Genomic DNA, 5,043 nt, shown 5'->3' on the forward strand with positions numbered 1-5,043 from the left:
AAGGTAGCCACTGACAATGGTGAAACCCTTGCATACAGCTTGCCATGGAAGGAGCCTTGCGTGTTTGAAGAAGAAGACAGTAGGAAAGCAGAGGTTCAGAAGACAGAGCATCTCCAAAACCTCAACCTATTCTCCATCACTACAATTCAAGTACCTGTTTTATGTTCTTTTGCTTTTTACAATCAATCCTGATAATTTTTGATATCCTGACTAAGAGTTACAAGGTAACCATAGCTTGCTTCAAGCCGACAATCTCTGTGGGATCGACCCTTACTCACGTAAGGTATTACTTGGACGACCCAGTGCACTTGCTGGTTAGTTGTGCGGGATTGCAAAGTGTGATTGCAATTTCGTGCACCACTTTTTCTTTTTCTTTTTTTCGCTATATTTTTTTCGCTAATTTTTTTCTTTTTCACTACTTTTTCTTGCTTCAAGAATCAATTTCATGATTTTTTCAGATTATCAATAACATTTCTCTTTGTTCGTCATTCTTTCAAGAGCCAACAATTTTAACATTCATAAACAACAAGATAAAAAATATGCACTGTTCAAGCATTCATTTAGAAAACAAAAAGTATTACCACTACATCAAGGTAATTAAACTAATTTCAAGATAAAATTTGAAATCCAAGTACTTCTTGTTCTTTTGTAATTAAGCACATTTTTCATTTAAGAGAGGTGAAGGATTCATGGAGTTATTCATAGTTTTAAGACATAGACACTAGACACTAATGATCATGTAATGAAGACAAAAACATAGACAAACATGAAGCTCAAAAAACCGAAAACAGAAAATAAATAGACAAGGAGATTAAGGAATGAGTCCACCTTAGTGTGGGTGGCGTCTTCCTCTTGAAGAACCAATGGAACGCCTAAGCTCCTCTATATCTCTTCCTTGCCTTTGTTGCTCCTCCCTCATAGCTCTTTGATCTTCTCTAATCTCATGGAGAATGATGGAGTGCTCTTAATGCTCCACCCTTAGTTGGTCCATGTTGTAACTCAAGCCTTCCAAAGAGGTGTTGAGTTGCTCCTAATAGTTATGTGGAGGAAATTGCATCCCTTGAGGCATCTCAGGGATTTCTTGATGAGGATCTTCCTCATGCTCTTATTGAGGTCCATGAATGGGCTCTCTTGTTTGCTCCATCCTTTTCTTAGTGATGGGCTTGTCCTCTTCAATGAGGATGTCTCCTTCTATGTCAATCCCAGCTAAATTGCAAAGATGACAAATGAGATGAGAAAAGGCTAACCTTGCCAAGGTGGATGACTTGTCAGCCACCTTATAGAGTTCTAGAGGTATGATCTCATGAACTTCCACTTCCTCCCCAATCATGATACTATGGATCATGATGGCCCAATCCACAGTCACTTTAGATTGGTTGCTAGTAGGAATGATGGAGTGTTGGATGAAGTCCAACCATCCTCTAGCCACAGGCTTAAAGTCTAGTCTTCTCAATTGAACCGGATTGCCTCTTGAGTCTCTTTTCTATTGAGCTCCTTCCACACATATATCCATGAGGACTTGGTCCAACTTTTGATCAAAGTTGACCCTTCTAGTGTAGGGGCGTACGTTTTCTTGCATTATTGGCAAGTGGAACGCCAACCTTACATTTTCCGGACTGAAATCTAAGTATTTCTCCCGAACCATTGTAAGCCAATTCTTTGGGTTCGGGTTCATACTTTTATCATGGTTCCTAGTGATCCATGCATTGGCATAGAACTCTTGAACCATTAAGATTCTAACTTGTTGAATGGGGTTGGTGAGAACTTCCCAACCTCTTCTTCGGATTTCATGTCGGATCTCCGGATACTCATTTTTCTTGAGCATGAAAAGGGACCTCAGGGATCACCTTCTTCTTGGCCACAACTTCATAGAAGTGGTATTGATGGACCTTTGAGATGAATCTCTCCATCTTCCATGACTCGGAGGTGGAAGCTTTTGCCTTCCCTTTCCTCTTTCTAAAGGTTTCTCCGGCCTTAGGTGCTATAAATAGTTATGAAAAAACAAAAAGCAATGCTTTTACCACACCAAACTTAAAAGGTTTGCTCGTCCTCGAGCAAAAGAAGAAAGAAAGAAGGAGAAGAAGAAGAAAATGGAGCATATGGAGGGTGATAGGTGGTTCGGCCAAGAGGAGGGAAAGGTGCTTGTGTTGTGTGAACATGAAGGAGTAGTGAGGGGTTTATATAGGGGTGAGGGGAGGGTTGGGTTTCGGTCATTAGGGTTGGGTTTGGGAGGGAAAAGTGTTTGAATTTTTAAAGTGAGGTGGGTGGGGTTTTTGGGGAAGAGGTATGGAGGTGATTGGTGAAGAGAATATAGGGAAGATGATATGATTTGATTGGTGAGTGAGAGAGAGAGAGAGGTAGGGTAGGTGGGGATCATGTGGGGTCCACAGATCCTGAGGGGTTAAGGATGTATCATCCCTGCTCCTATTAGGCGTACAAAACGCTCTTGCTGTGCAATCCTGGCGTTTAACGCCAGACTGCTGCTTGTTTATGGCGTTAAACGCCGGTTTTTATTCCTTTCCTAGCGTTAAACGCCAGGCTGCAACCTGTTTCTGGCGTTTAACACCAGATTGTAGCCTGTTTCTGGTGTTTAACGCCAGTCTGGTGCTTGTTTCTGGCGTTTAACACCTAGAATGGTGCCAGACTGGGCGTTAAACACCCATTCTACTACCTTCAATGGAGTTTAAATGCCAGTAAGTTGCTCCTCCAAGGTGTGCTATTTTTAATGTTGTTTTTTATTTTTCTTTGATTTTTGTAGTTATTTTTGTGACTCCACCTGATCATCAACCTAAAAAAAGAAAATAACATATATAAATAAAATTGGGTTGCCTCCTAATAAGCGCTTCTTTAATGTCAATAGCTTAATAGTGAGCTCTCATGGAGCTTCCCAGATGTTCAGAGCATTGTTGGGACCTCCCAACACCAAACTTAGAGTTTGAATGTGGGGGTTCAACACCAAACTTAGAGTTTGGTTATGGCCTCCCAACACCAAACTTAGAGTTTGACTGTGGGGCTTTGTTTGACTCTGCATTGAGAGAAGCTTTTCTTGCTTCCTCTCCATGGTTACAGAGGGAGATCATTGAGTTTTAAACGCAAGGTAGTCCTCAACTCTCCTCTGTCCAAATCAATCACAGCTTTTGCTGTGGCTAGGAAGGGTCTTCTAAGGATGATGGATTCATCTTCATCCTTCCTAGTGTCTATGATTATGAAATCAGCAAGAATGTAAAGGCCTTTGACCTTTACTAGCACGTCCTCTACCTGTCCATAAGCCTTTTTCATGGATTTATCTGCCATCTCTAATGAGAATGTGGCAGCCTGTACCTCAAAGATTCCCAGTTTCTCCATTACAGAGAGTGGCATCAAGTTTATGCCTGACCCCAGGTCACACAGAGCCTTCTCAAAAGTCATGGTGCCTATGGTACAGGGAATTAAGAATTTACCGGGATCCTGTTTCTTTTGAGGTAAAGTGTGCTGAACCCAGGTATTCAGTTCCTTAATGAGCAATGAAGGCTCATCCTCCCAAGTCTCATTACCAAATAGCTTGGCATTCAGCTTCATGATTGCTCCTAAATACTGGGCAACTTGCCCTTCAACAATGTCTTCATCTTCTTCAGAAGATGAATAGTCATCAGAGCTCATGAATGGTAAAAGGAGGTTCAATGGAATTTCTATGGTCTCTAGGTGAGCCTCAAATTCCTTAGGTTCCTCAATTGGGAACTCCTTTTTGTCCACAGGACGTCCCATGAGGTCTTCCTCACTAGGATTCACGTCCTCCTCCTCCTCTGTGCATTCTGCCACACCAAGTAAGGTTATGGCCTTGCACTCTCTTTTTGGGTTCTCTTCTGTATTGCTTGGGAGAGTACTAGAAGGAGTTTCAGTGACTCTTTTACTCAGCTGGCCTACTTGTGCCTCCAAATTTCTAATGGAGGACCTTGATTCATTCATAAAACTTAGAGTGGCCTTAGATAGATCAGAGACTATATTTGCTAAGCTGGAGGGGCTCTGCTCAAAATTCTCTGTCTGTTGCTGAGAGGATGATGGAAAAGGCTTGCTATTGCTAAACCTGTTTCTTCCATCATTATTAAAGCCTTGTTGAGGCTTTTGTTGATCCTTCCATGAGAAATTTGGATGATTTCTCCATGAGGGATTATAGGTGTTTCCATAGGCTTCACCCATGTAATTCACCTCTGCCATTGCAGGATTCTCAGGATCAAAAGCTTCTTCTTTAGAAGATGCTTCTTTAGTACTGTTGGATGCATTTTGCAATCCATTCAGACTCTGAGAAATCATATTGACTTGCTGAGTCAACATTTTATTCTGAGCCAATATGGCATTCAGAGCATCAATTTTAAGAACTCCTTTCCTCTGAGGCATCCCATTACTCACAGGATTCCTTTCAAAAGTGTACATGAACTGGTTATTTGCAACCATGTCAATGAGTTCCTGAGCTTCTGCAGGCATTTTCTTCAGGTGAATAGATCTACCTGCAGAATGGTCTAATGACATCTTAGACAATTCAGATAGATCATCATAGAATATGTCCAGGATGGTCCATTCTAAAAGCATGTCAGAAGGACACTTTTTGGTCAGTTGCTTATATCTCTCCCAAGCTTCATAAAGGGATTCACCTTCCTTCTGTCTGAAGGTTTGAACATCCACTCTAAGCTTGCTAAGCTTTTGAGGAGGAAAGAACTTGGCTATGAAAGTCGTGACCAGCTTATCTCAAGAGTTCAGGCTATCTTTAGGTTGAGAGTCAAACCATACTCTAGCTCTGTCTCTTACAGCAAAACGGAAAAGCATAAGCCTGTAGACCTCGAGATCAACCCTATTGGTCTTAACAGTATCACAAATCTGCAAGAATTCAGTGAAGAACTGAAAAGGATCTTCTGATAGAAGTCTATAAAACTTACAATTCTATTGCATCAGAGAAACTAATTGAGGCTTTAGCTCAAAATTATTTGCTCTAATGGCAGGGATTGAGATGCTTCTTCCATGTAAGTTGGAATTTGGTGCAGTAAAGTCACCAAGCATCTTCCTTGCACC

General features: G+C 41.3%; 1 non-coding gene across 1 annotated transcript; it reads left to right on the forward strand.

Moving 5' to 3' along the window:
- Positions 1-4,560: 4,560 nt before the first annotated feature.
- On the forward strand, positions 4,561-4,668 carry LOC127746265 (small nucleolar RNA R71). Its single transcript, XR_008007885.1, has one exon. It is a non-coding gene; the product is annotated as a small nucleolar RNA R71 (small nucleolar RNA).
- The last annotated feature ends 375 nt before the right edge of the window (positions 4,669-5,043 follow it).

Source organism: Arachis duranensis, chromosome 3 (genome assembly GCF_000817695.3).
Source record: "Arachis duranensis cultivar V14167 chromosome 3, aradu.V14167.gnm2.J7QH, whole genome shotgun sequence".
NCBI classification, from domain to species: Eukaryota; Viridiplantae; Streptophyta; class Magnoliopsida; order Fabales; family Fabaceae; genus Arachis; species Arachis duranensis.